Source organism: Pseudoliparis swirei, chromosome 22 (genome assembly GCF_029220125.1).
Source record: "Pseudoliparis swirei isolate HS2019 ecotype Mariana Trench chromosome 22, NWPU_hadal_v1, whole genome shotgun sequence".
In the NCBI taxonomy this organism is placed as follows: domain Eukaryota; kingdom Metazoa; phylum Chordata; class Actinopteri; order Perciformes; family Liparidae; genus Pseudoliparis; species Pseudoliparis swirei.
Genome location: NC_079409.1, coordinates 23633757 through 23648756, shown reverse-complemented (window position 1 = coordinate 23648756; position 15000 = coordinate 23633757). Strand labels below are relative to the sequence as shown.

The window sequence follows — 15000 nt, the reverse complement described above, 5'->3', positions numbered from 1 at the left end:
ACTACACCACCAGTGACACTACACCACCAGTGACACTGCACCACCAGTGACACTACAGTGACACTACACCACCAGTGACACCACCAGTGACACCACCAGTGACACTACAGTGACACTGCACCACCAGTGACGCTGCAATAGTAACTGGCATCAATGAGGCTGAGGCCGGGCCGAGGTCTCGGAGTGCGGCGCTTGTAATTATGTGTTGCCGTCTCCTCGCCCTGCAGATCAATAACCCCGATACGGCCTCGCTTCTTTTATTTTAGAAACTCCCTTCTTCATTTTGCATTGTTCGTGGTCAGCACACCATTTGACTTTGTAACACTTGGAAGTGTGAAACACTTCCATCGGCCGCCAGGAGAGAGCAGCTGCTGCTCCTTCCCGCTGCATGGAGACGTGCCGTTGCCTCCTCAGGAATCATTGGCTTTGTTTCTGCGCTAAACTTCTCCTCATTAGCTCGTTTGTTTTCTTAAACCTCAAACTGCTCCTACACACATGAAGCAGGTCCTTCACTCCTCCCCTTCCCACTTCAGGCTACTTCAGTCCTCACAACACATGGAAATGGTCAAATCCATCTAAATTGCAGCTTCAACACATCTCAGCACCTACAGCTGCTTCTCCAAAGACAAAGCGGCCTGACCTGAGATCCTCGTCTTCACACTCACTGGTCCTGGCTCCATGACGTCAGATCCCTCGGCCCTCATGTTCACATTGTGATGGTGTTTTCTTTGAGTAATTCTAGTGCAGCTGTCCTCTGCTGTCACTCATCCTCAGCTCATTGTCTGCTGCAGTCCTCCTGGCCTCCTCACACAATATTGTTCGTTTTGAGGGAGGCCGTTATTCACAACTGGTCGTCTATTGCCTGTGACTAGTTACATCTCAATGTAATGACTAACATGTCTGCTAAGCACTTCCCCTAATGGGGAGCAATGCAGAGAAGTGTCTCTTCATCATTATAATACATCCCATAATACACAGGCCGTTACTGAACCTCACAGCAAAATAAGAGCCACAGGACAAATCTCTACTTTCTCTCATTTAATTCAAAAAATGACAACTACACAAGAAAAGAGAAACTTCTCCCCCATTCATCAGCGTCAGCCGGGCCGCGGCGCTCAGGCTGGATGAAAGGCTCTTTGTGCGACTAGCTCGGTCTGATTGAGAACGCAGGGCCGGTAATGGCGAGTTGAGTGGCCCTCAGGGAGCGAGGCTCCTGGTCTGCGGGCCACGAGACAGCAGCAGCACCGGCCTGTCCCCCGTGAGGCTCAGGGAGCAACGTCTTTCAACCAGAGGCTCGTTCTTGGGGGGCGTTGGAGGGCAGCGCTGTCAGCCGGCGTTATTGCTCTTAACTCTGTGGCACAAGGAGAACGGTGAATAATAAACACGGCGGCTTCCCGCCGGCTGTAAGGCGCACGTGAGCGCCGCAGAGCACGAGCACTTGATCTCATTCCACTGACTTGACATCCGTGAAGGGAGCGCACACTTTGGCAGGATGGGCCTGATTTTAAATAATTCCCGTGCTGTGTGTCCGAATGCATCCACTCCGATGTTATTTCATGCTCATAAATATGAGAGTTCTGGAGCATGAAATCTCACTCCGCCTTAAGCTCACTCCGCCTTAAGCGCCTTACTCACCACTGGGGATTAACGGGACTACTGTGGAGAGGGTGAGCGGGTGTAAATACCTGGGAGTCCACATCACCGAGGATCTGACATGGTCAACAAACACAGACACTCTGGTGAGAAAGGCAAGGCAGCGCCTCTACCACCTCAGGCAGCTGAGGAAATTTAAAGTTTCCCAGAGGATCCTTCAGTCCTTCTACTCTGGAGCTGTAGAGAGCGTCCTGACAGGAAGCATCACAGCCTGGTTTGGTGGCTGGGCCGCTCAGGACAGGAAGGCTCTGCAGAGAGTAGTGCTCGGCTGAACTGAACTTGAACTACACTCCCACCCTGCAGGACTTGTACACCAGGAGGTGCAGAACCTGAGTGCCCAGCTGCATGAAGGATCCTCACCAGCCCAACAACAGACTGTTTCAGCTGCTGCGGTCAGGCAGGCGCCTCCGTAGTCACGCTGCAGAACAGAGAGACTGAGACGGAGTTTCTTTCCTCAGGCCATCAGGATTGTGAACTCCGACCTCACCAGGACCCCACATAGACCCACAACTGCCCCTCTAGGCAGGCACACACACACACACACACACACACACACTGTGTAAATATCGTGTTGTTTTTTATCGTAAATAGTGTGTACTTGTTGACCTTGCACATTCCTGCTGAGCATTGCCACTTTCATTTCACTGCACACCCTGTGTGTGTATGTGACAAATAAAACATCTTGAATCTTGAATCTTGAATCTTGTCAGGCTCCGTCGGCTTTGTTTTGAGAGCCGAGGTGTTCGGTCGGCACACAGGGCCACGAGTTAACTTCGGCGTCCTCCGGCCGCGTTCCTCCCCGACGTGTTGAGGGTTCTGCTGCTGCTTGTTGTGTTGGAGACGAGCTGTGAGCTCCGTGCAGCGCTGCCGGGAAACCGGGACTGGAGCACGGTCGAGAGCTCCTGGAATAGCATTATTAATGAATCCCTTTGCAAGAGAAAATATGTAAACATGTCAACATCAGTTCTGAGATGATAAACACTTTGCATACGCAGTCAATGCGGATGAGGTGATGATGTCAACACTTCAGTTCAGTTTATTGTGTAGAGCCCATTCTCACAAATTACAAATTTGCCTCAGAGGGCTTTACAATCTGGACATATAGACATCCCTGACCTTTGACCTTTGACCTCACATCGGATCAGGAACAACAACAAAATCTTAAACAGGGGAAAAAAGGGAAGAAACCTTCAGGAGAGCAACAGAGGAGGATCCCTCTCCAGGATGGACAGAACAATAGATGTCATGTGACCAGGTGAACAATAGATGTCATGTGACCAGGTGAACAATAGATGTCATGTGACCAGGTGAACAATAGATGTCATGTGACCAGATGAACAATATATGTCATGAGACCAGATGAACAATAGATGTCATGAGACCAGGTGAACAATAGATGTCATGTGACCAGATGAACAATATATGTCATGTGACCAGATGAACAATAGATGTCATGTGACCAGGTGAACAATAGATGTCATGTGACCAGGTGAACAATAGATGTCATGTGACCAGATGAACAATATATGTCATGAGACCAGATGAACAATAGATGTCATGAGACCAGGTGAACAATAGATGTCATGTGACCAGATGAACAATATATGTCATGAGACCAGATGAACAATAGATGTCATGTGACCAGGTGAACAATAGATGTCATGTGACCAGGTGAACAATAGATGTCATGTGACCAGGTGAACAATAGATGTCATGTGACCAGATGAACAATAGATGTCATGTGACCAGATGAACAATATATGTCATGAGACCAGATGAACAATAGATGTCATGTGACCAGATGAACAATAGATGTCATGTGACCAGGTGAACAATAGATGTCATGTGACCAGGTGAACAATAGATGTCATGAGACCAGATGAACAATATATGTCATGTGACCAGATGAACAATAGATGTCATGTGACCAGATGAACAATAGATGTCATGTGACCAGATGAACAATATATGTCATGAGACCAGATGAACAATAGATGTCATGTGACCAGATGAACAATAGATGTCATGTGACCAGGTGAACAATAGATGTCATGTGACCAGGTGAACAATAGATGTCATGTGACCAGATGAACAATATATGTCATGTGACCAGATGAACAATAGATGTCTTGTGACCAGATGAACAATAGATGTCATGTGACCAGATGAACAATAGATGTCTTGTGACCAGATGAACAATAGATGTCATGTGACCAGATGAACAATAGATGTCATGTGACCAGGTGAACAATAGATGTCATGTGACCAGATGAACAATATATGTCATGTGACCAGATGAACAATAGATGTCATGTGACCAGATGAACAATAGATGTCTTGTGACCAGATGAACAATAGATGTCATGTGACTAGATGAACAATAGATGTCATGTGACTAGATGAACAATAGATGTCATGAGACCAGGTGAACAATAGATGTCATGTGACCAGGTGAACAATAGATGTCATGTGACCAGATGAACAATAGATGTCATGAGACCAGATGAACAATAGATGTCATGTGACCAGATGAACAATAGATGTCATGAGACCAGATGAACAATAGATGTCATGTGACCAGATGAACAATAGATGTCATGTGACCAGATGAACAATAGATGTCATGTGACCAGATGAACAATAGATGTCATGTGACCAGATGAACAATAGATGTCATGTGACCAGATGAACAATAGATGTCATGTGACCAGATGAACAATAGATGTCATGTGACCAGATGAACAATAGATGTCATGTGACCAGGTGAACAATAGATGTCATGTGACTAGGTGAACAATAGATGTCATGTGACCAGGTGAACAATAGATGTCATGTGACCAGATGAACAATAGATGTCATGTGACCAGATGAACAATAGATGTCATGAGACCAGATGAACAATAGATGTCATGTGACCAGATGAACAATAGATGTCATGAGACCAGATGAACAATAGATGTCATGTGACCAGATGAACAATAGATGTCATGTGACCAGATGAACAATAGATGTCATGTGACCAGATGAACAATAGATGTCATGTGACCAGATGAACAATAGATGTCATGTGACCAGATGAACAATAGATGTCATGTGACCAGATGAACAATAGATGTCATGTGACCAGATGAACAATAGATGTCATGTGACCAGGTGAACAATAGATGTCATGTGACCAGGTGAACAATAGATGTCATGTGACCAGATGAACAATAGATGTCATGTGACCAGATGAACAATAGATGTCATGTGACCAGATGAACAATAGATGTCATGTGACCAGATGAACAATAGATGTCATGTGACCAGATGAACAATAGATGTCATGTGACCAGGTGAACAATAGATGTCATGTGACCAGATGAACAATAGATGTCATGTGACCAGATGAACAATAGATGTCATGTGACCAGGTGAACAATAGATGTCATGTGACCAGATGAACAATAGATGTCATGTGACTAGATGAACAATAGATGTCATGTGACCAGATGAACAATAGATGTCATGTGACAGATGAACAATAGATGTCATGTGACCAGATGAACAATAGATGTCATGTGACCAGATGAACAATAGATGTCATGTGACCAGATGAACAATAGATGTCATGTGACCAGATGAACAATAGATGTCATGTGACCAGATGAACAATAGATGTCATGTGACCAGATGAACAATAGATGTCATGTGACCAGGTGAACAATAGATGTCATGTGACCAGATGAACAATAGATGTCATGTGACCAGATGAACAATAGATGTCATGTGACCAGATGAACAATAGATGTCATGTGACCAGATGAACAATAGATGTCATGTGACCAGATGAACAATAGATGTCATGTGACCAGATGAACAATAGATGTCATGTGACCAGATGAACAATAGATGTCATGTGACCAGATGAACAATAGATGTCATGTGACCAGATGAACAATAGATGTCATGTGACCAGGTGAACAATAGATGTCATGTGACTAGATGAACAATAGATGTCATGTGACCAGATGAACAATAGATGTCATGTGACCAGATGAACAATAGATGTCATGTGACCAGATGAACAATAGATGTCATGTGACCAGATGAACAATAGATGTCATGTGACCAGATGAACAATAGATGTCATGTGACCAGATGAACAATAGATGTCATGTGACCAGATGAACAATAGATGTCATGTGACCAGATGAACAATAGATGTCATGAGACCAGATGAACAATAGATGTCATGTGACCAGATGAACAATAGATGTCATGTGACCAGATGAACAATAGATGTCATGTGACCAGATGAACAATAGATGTCATGTGACCAGATGAACAATAGATGTCATGTGACCAGATGAACAATAGATGTCATGTGACCAGATGAACAATAGATGTCATGTGACCAGATGAACAATAGATGTCATGTGACCAGATGAACAATAGATGTCATGTGACCAGATGAACAATAGATGTCATGTGACCAGATGAACAATAGATGTCATGTGACCAGATGAACAATAGATGTCATGTGACCAGATGAACAATAGATGTCATGTGACCAGATGAACAATAGATGTCATGTGACCAGATGAACAATAGATGTCATGTGACCAGATGAACAATAGATGTCATGTGACCAGGTGAACAATAGATGTCATGTGACCAGATGAACAATAGATGTCATGTGACCAGATGAACAATAGATGTCATGTGACCAGATGAACAATAGATGTCATGTGACCAGATGAACAATAGATGTCATGAGACCAGATGAACAATAGATGTCATGTGACCAGATGAACAATAGATGTCATGTGACCAGATGAACAATAGATGTCATGTGACTAGATGAACAATAGATGTCATGTGACCAGATGAACAATAGATGTCATGTGACCAGATGAACAATAGATGTCATGTGACTAGATGAACAATAGATGTCATGTGACCAGATGAACAATAGATGTCATGTGACCAGATGAACAATAGATGTCATGTGACCAGATGAACAATAGATGTCATGTGACTAGATGAACAATAGATGTCATGTGACCAGATGAACAATAGATGTCATGTGACCAGATGAACAATAGATGTCATGTGACCAGATGAACAATAGATGTCATGTGACCAGATGAACAATAGATGTCATGTGACCAGATGAACAATAGATGTCATGTGACCAGATGAACAATAGATGTCATGTGACCAGATGAACAATAGATGTCATGTGACCAGATGAACAATAGATGTCATGTGACCAGATGAACAATAGATGTCATGTGACCAGATGAACAATAGATGTCATGTGACCAGATGAACAATAGATGTCATGTGACCAGATGAACAATAGATGTCATGTGACCAGATGAACAATAGATGTCATGTGACCAGATGAACAATAGATGTCATGTGACCAGATGAACAATAGATGTCATGTGACCAGATGAACAATAGATGTCATGTGACCAGATGAACAATAGATGTCATGTGACCAGATGAACAATAGATGTCATGTGACCAGATGAACAATAGATGTCATGTGACCAGATGAACAATAGATGTCATGTGACCAGATGAACAATAGATGTCATGTGACCAGATGAACAATAGATGTCATGTGACCAGATGAACAATAGATGTCATGTGACCAGATGAACAATAGATGTCATGTGACCAGATGAACAATAGATGTCATGTGACTAGATGAACAATAGATGTCATGTGACCAGATGAACAATAGATGTCATGTGACCAGATGAACAATAGATGTCATGTGACCAGATGAACAATAGATGTCATGTGACCAGATGAACAATAGATGTCATGTGACCAGATGAACAATAGATGTCATGTGACCAGATGAACAATAGATGTCATGTGACCAGATGAACAATAGATGTCATGAGACTAGATGAACAATAGATGTCATGTGACCAGATGAACAATAGATGTCATGTGACCAGATGAACAATAGATGTCATGTGACCAGATGAACAATAGATGTCATGTGACCAGATGAACAATAGATGTCATGTGACCAGATGAACAATAGATGTCATGTGACTAGATGAACAATAGATGTCATGTGACTAGATGAACAATAGATGTCATGTGACCAGATGAACAATAGATGTCATGTGACTAGATGAACAATAGATGTCATGTGACCAGATGAACAATAGATGTCATGTGACCAGATGAACAATAGATGTCATGTGACTAGATGAACAATAGATGTCATGTGACCAGATGAACAATAGATGTCATGTGACTAGATGAACAATAGATGTCATGTGACCAGATGAACAATAGATGTCATGTGACCAGATGAACAATAGATGTCATGTGACCAGATGAACAATAGATGTCATGTGACCAGATGAACAATAGATGTCATGTGACCAGATGAACAATAGATGTCATGTGACTAGATGAACAATAGATGTCATGTGACCAGATGAACAATAGATGTCATGAGACCAGATGAACAATAGATGTCATGTGACCAGATGAACAATAGATGTCATGTGACCAGATGAACAATAGATGTCATATGACTAGATGAACAATAGATGTCATGAGAGATGTCATGTGACCAGATGAACAATAGATGTCATGTGACCAGATGAACAATAGATGTCATGTGACCAGATGAACAATAGATGTCATGTGACTAGATGAACAATAGATGTCATGTGACCAGATGAACAATAGATGTCATGTGACCAGATGAACAATAGATGTCATATGACTAGATGAACAATAGATGTCATGAGACTAGATGAACAATAGATGTCATGTGACTAGATGAACAATAGATGTCATGTGACCAGATGAACAATAGATGTCATGTGACCAGATGAACAATAGATGTCATGTGACTAGATGAACAATAGATGTCATGTGACCAGATGAACAATAGATGTCATGTGACCAGATGAACAATAGATGTCATGTGACCAGATGAACAATAGATGTCATGTGACCAGATGAACAATAGATGTCATGTGACCAGATGAACAATAGATGTCATGTGACCAGATGAACAATAGATGTCATGTGACCAGATGAACAATAGATGTCATGTGACCAGATGAACAATAGATGTCATGTGACCAGATGAACAATAGATGTCATGTGACCAGGTGAACAATAGATGTCATGTGACCAGATGAACAATAGATGTCATGTGACCAGATGAACAATAGATGTCATGTGACCAGATGAACAATAGATGTCATGTGACCAGATGAACAATAGATGTCATGTGACTAGATGAACAATAGATGTCATGAGACCAGATGAACAATAGATGTCATGTGACTAGATGAACAATAGATGTCATGTGACCAGATGAACAATAGATGTCATGTGACCAGGTGAACAATAGATGTCATGTGACCAGATGAACAATAGAGGTCATGTGACTAGATGAACAATAGATGTCATGAGACTAGATGAACAATAGATGTCATGTGACCAGATGAACAATAGATGTCATGTGACTAGATGATCAATAGATGTCATGTGACTAGATGAACAATAGATGTCATGTGACCAGATGAACAATAGATGTCATGTGACCAGATGAACAATAGATGTCATGTGACTAGATGAACAATAGATGTCATGTGACTAGATGAACAATATATGTCATGTGACTAGATGAACAATAGATGTCATGTGACCAGATGAACAATAGATGTCATGTGACCAGATGAACAATAGATGTCATGTGACTAGATGAACAATAGATGTCATGTGACCAGATGAACAATAGATGTCATGAGACCAGATGAACAATAGATGTCATGTGACCAGATGAACAATAGATGTCATGTGACTAGATGAACAATAGATGTCATGTGACCAGATGAACAATAGATGTCATGTGACCAGATGAAAAATAGATGTCATGTGACCAGATGAACAATAGATGTCATATGACTAGATGAACAATAGATGTCATGAGACCAGATGAACAATAGATGTCATGAGACTAGATGAACAATAGATGTCATGTGACCAGATGAACAATAGATGTCATGTGACTAGATGAACAATAGATGTCATGTGACCAGATGAACAATAGATGTCATGTGACTAGATGAACAATAGATGTCATGTCACCAGATGAACAATAGATGTCATGTGACCAGATGAACAATAGATGTCATGTGACCAGATGAACAATAGATGTCATGTGACTAGATGATCAATAGATGTCATGTGACCAGATGAACAATAGATGTCATGTGACTAGATGAACAATAGATGTCATGTGACCAGATGAACAATAGATGTCATGTGACCAGATGAACACGAGATGTCATGTGACCAGATGAACAATAGATGTCATGTGACCAGATGAACAATAGATGTCATGTAACCAGGTGAACAATAGATGTCATGTGACCAGATGAACAATAGATGTCATGTGACCAGATGAACAATAGATGTCATGTGACCAGAAGGAATCACAGGATTTGACGCGTTGCGTTTCAATACATCATCTTTCAGTGTTTCTCTCAGCGATGCGATGCTCGGATCGCTCGACGTTGCCAGTCAATATTCTCAGAGCTTTAAGTGAGTGGAGTCGATAGCAAATTGGACTCATTCTGTGTTTAATGGAAGGCTTTGGTTTGGTGATGACATCACTCCCGCTGTCACACCGTCAAGCTCGCGCTGAGGGGACCTCCAAAAATACTCATTGGCACACAACTCGCTGCTTTTGCACTTGAGGACATTGCTGAATCATGCAATGATGTTTTGGATGAGGAAAGTCGATAACTGCCTCATACTTGTGATTGCTAAGGTCACACCTGTAATCACGCGGGAGCGGCACAGTCCACCGACACCGGGAGGAGACTCCACGGCCGGCCGGATGGAGATAGAGGCTGATTGCTCCTTCGTGGAAGATGGAGTCGGCCGTCATGGTGCTGTCACACAGATGGAGATATGCACCAGCAGTCACACGGCGGGCACCCCGCTTGTTCTGGGGGGTCAGGTGTGTCAGGGCCAACGTACACACACTGAGCATCAGTGGGTACAGTGGCATGAACTGGTCCAGATCGGTGTGTTTATTAATAGGAGATTCATATTTAGTCAAGTAAACAGGTTATCGTTCATTATTATGAACAGTACTTGGGACCTCAGATTTGACAGGACCATTCGACCAGTTAACATCCGGAACACGCTTCAGAGGACGTGGGCCATGCAGTGAACCACATCGTGGTCCTTCCACATGTTAAACAGAAGGACCTCCTGGCAACCCAACATGTGTTTTTAATATTGCTCGAACACAGATCTATGTACATGTACGTCCCCTGGTTATGACCTCATGTAGACGCCATGTTACGGCTGTCTTGTAGCTGTACTTCAGGGGAATGTACGACATCCCTTCACTGTGTGGACACATGGCAGATCTCCTCTGGACGGAGGCGTGGTCACACCAGCAATGAAAATGGCAAAGGTTATTTTTCGTACTGACAGTGTGGCCTTTTGAGGAGAGCTTGAGAGTCCAACATGGAGGAAGCTATTTCTACTCATTAGTTGTGATGTATCGTCCACTTTTATTTCTTACGCTGCTCTGCCACAGGAAAGACGAACAGGATCTGCAGCGTGAAGTTATGAGCTGTGTGAACTGTAACATTAGCATGGAGCAGACCGAGTTCACCGAGAGCCACGAAGAGAGGAGAGAGAACAAGAGAAGAACAGAAAGAGCATCTTGAGAGGAGATCAACCCGCAAGAAGCCATCGGTGAGCTACATGTGAGCTACACGTGAGCTACATGTGAGCTACACGTGAGCTACACATGAGCTACATGTGAGCTACACGTGAGCTACACGTGAGCTACAGATGAGCTACACGTGAGCTACACGTGAGCTACACGTGAGCTACACGTGAGCTACAGATGAGCTACAGATGAGCTACACGTGAGCTACACATGAGCTACATGTGAGCTACACGTGAGCTACACGTGAGCTACACGTGAGCTACACGTGAGCTACAGATGAGCTACAGATGAGCTACACGTGAGCTACACATGAGCTACACGTGAGCTACACGTGAGCTACAGATGAGCTACATGTGAGCTACACGTGAGCTACACATGAGCTACACATGAGCTACAGATGAGCTACATGTGAGCTACACGTGAGCTACACATGAGCTACAGATGAGCTACATGTGAGCTACACGTGAGCTACAGATGAGCTACAGATGAGCTAGACGTGAGCTACACATGAGCTACACATGAGCTACACGTGAGCTACACGTGAGCTACAGATGAGCTACACATGAGCTACACGTGAGCTACACATGAGCTACACATGAGCTACATGAGCTACACGTGAGCTACACGTGAGCTACAGATGAGCTACACATGAGCTACACGTGAGCTACACATGAGCTACACATGAGCTACATGTGAGCTACACGTGAGCTACATGACACTGAGCACGTGAGCTACACATGAGCTACAGATGAGCTACACGTGAGGCTACACGTGAGCTACACGTGAGCTGGATGAGCTACGTGAGCTACGTGAGCTACACGTGAGCTACAGATGAGCTACACGTGAGCTACACGTGAGCTACAGATGAGCTACACGTGAGCTACACATGAGCTACAGATGAGCTACACATGAGCTACAGATGAGCTACACGTGAGCTACACGTGAGCTATAGATGAGCTACACGTGAGCTACAGGTGAGCTACATGTGAGCTACACGGTGAGCTACACAGTGAGCTACATGTGAGCTACACCGTGAGCTACACCGTGAGCTACAGGTGAGCTACACCGTGAGCTACAGGTGAGCTACACGGTGAGCTACACGGTGAGCTACACCGTGAGCTACAGGTGAGCTACAGGTGAGCTACACGTGAGCTACACGTGAGCTATAGATGAGCTACACGTGAGCTACAGGTGAGCTACATGTGAGCTACACGTGAGCTACAGATGAGCTACACGTGAGCTACACGTGAGCTACAGATGAGCTACACGTGAGCTACATGTGAGCTACACGTGAGCTACAGATGAGCTACACGTGAGCTACACGTGAGCTACAGATGAGCTACACGTGAGCTACACGTGAGCTACACGTGAGCTACAGATGAGCTACACGTGAGCTACATGTGAGCTACGTGAGCTACACGTGAGCTACAGATGAGCTACACGTGAGCTACACGTGAGCTACAGATGAGCTACACGTGAGCTACACGTGAGCTACACGTGAGCTACAGATGAGCTACACGTGAGCTACACGTGAGCTACAGATGAGCTACACGTGAGCTACACGTGAGCTACAGATGAGCTACACGTGAGCTACATGTGAGCTACATGTGAGCTACAGATGAGCTACACGTGAGCTACACGTGAGCTACAGATGAGCTACACGTGAGCTACGTGAGCTACGTGAGCTACAGATGAGCTACGTGAGCTACACGTGAGCTACGTGAGCGTGAGCTACACGTGAGCTACATGTGAGCTACACGTGAGCTACAGATGAGCTACACGTGAGCTACACGTGAGCTACAGATGAGCTACACGTGAGCTACAGATGAGCTACACGTGAGCTACACGTGAGCTACAGATGAGCTACACGTGAGCTACACGTGAGCTACACGTGAGCTACAGATGAGCTACACGTGAGCTACACGTGAGCTACAGATGAGCTACACGTGAGCTACACGTGAGCTACAGATGAGCTACAGGTGAACTACGTGTGAGCTACAGGTGAGCTACACGTGAGCTACACGTGAGCTACAGATGAGCTACACGTGAGCTACGTGAGCCGTGAGCTACGTGAGCTACAGATGAGCTACAGATGAGCTGCGTGAGCTACACGTGAGCTACCGTGAGCTACACGTGAGCTACAGCTGAGCTACACGTGAGCTACACATGAGCTACAGATGAGCTACACATGAGCTACAGATGAGCTTCACGTGAGCTACGTGAGCTACAGATGAGCTACGTGAGCTACAGATGAGCTACACGTGAGCTACGTGAGCTACACGTGAGCTACACGTGAGCTACACGTGAGCTACGTGAGCTACACGTGAGCTACAGATGAGCTACACGTGAGCTACACGTGAGCTACAGATGAGCTACAGATGAGCTACACGTGAGCTACATGTGAGCTACAGATGAGCTACACATGAGCTACACGTGAGCTACGTGAGCTACATGAGCTACAGATGAGCTACACGTGAGCTACAGTGAGCTACGTGAGCTACAGTGAGCTACGTGAGCTACAGATGAGCTACCGTGAGCTACAGATGAGCTACACATGAGCTACACGTGAGCTACAGATGAGCGACACGTGAACTACACGTGAGCTACAGATGAGCTACACGTGAGCTACACGTGAGCTACAGATGAGCTACAGGTGAGCTACACGTGAGCTACAGATGAGCTACAGTGAGCTACACGTGAGCTACACGTGAGCTACACGTGAGCTACACGTGAGCTACACGTGAGCTACACGTCAGCTACACGTGAGCTACACGTGAGCTACAGATGAGCTACACGTGAGCTACAGATGAGCTACACGTGAGCTACACGTGAGCTACAGATGAGCTACACGTGAGCTACAGATGAGCTACAGATGAGCTACAGGTGAGCTACACGTGAGCTACAGATGAGCTACAGGTGAACTACATGTGAGCTACAGGTGAGCTACACGTGAGCTACATGTGAGCTACAGATGAGCTACAGGTGAGCTACACGTGAGCTACACGTGAGCTACACGTGAGCTACAGATGAGCTACACGTGAGCTACATGTGAGCTACATGTGAGCTACACGTGAGCTACAGATGAGCTACACGTGAGCTACACGTGAGCTACACGTGAGCTACAGATGAGCTACACGTGAGCTACACGTGAGCTACAGATGAGCTACACGTGAGCTACACGTGAGCTACAGGTGAGCTACACCGTGAGCTACACGGTGAGCTACACCGTGAGCTACACGGTGAGCTACAGGTGAGCTACACCGTGAGCTACAGGTGAGCTACACGGTGAGCTACACGGTGAGCTACACCGTGAGCTACACGGTGAGCTACACCGTGAGCTGCACGGTGAGCTACACGTGAGCTACATGTGAGCTACAGATGAGCTACACGTGAGCTACACGTGAGCTACACGTGAGCTACACGTGAGCTACACGTGAGCTACAGATGAGCTACGTGAGCTACAGATGAGCTACACGTGAGCTACAGATGAGCTACACGTGAGCTACACGTGAGCTACATGTGAGCTACACGTGAGCTACAGATGAGCTACACGTGAGCTACACGTGAGCTACACGTGAGCTACAGATGAGCTACACGTGAGCTACACGTGAGCT

General features: G+C 44.8%; 1 long non-coding RNA gene across 1 annotated transcript in view; it reads right to left on the bottom strand.

Moving 5' to 3' along the window:
• Window positions 1-2234: 2234 nt before the first annotated feature.
• The window catches only part of LOC130213181 (uncharacterized), an 18987-nt gene continuing 6221 nt past the window's right edge, over window positions 2235-15000 (bottom strand). Inside the window, exon 3 of the long non-coding RNA XR_008835458.1 lies at window positions 2235-2555. This is a non-coding gene — a long non-coding RNA (uncharacterized LOC130213181). The remainder of the gene's footprint in view (window positions 2556-15000) is intronic.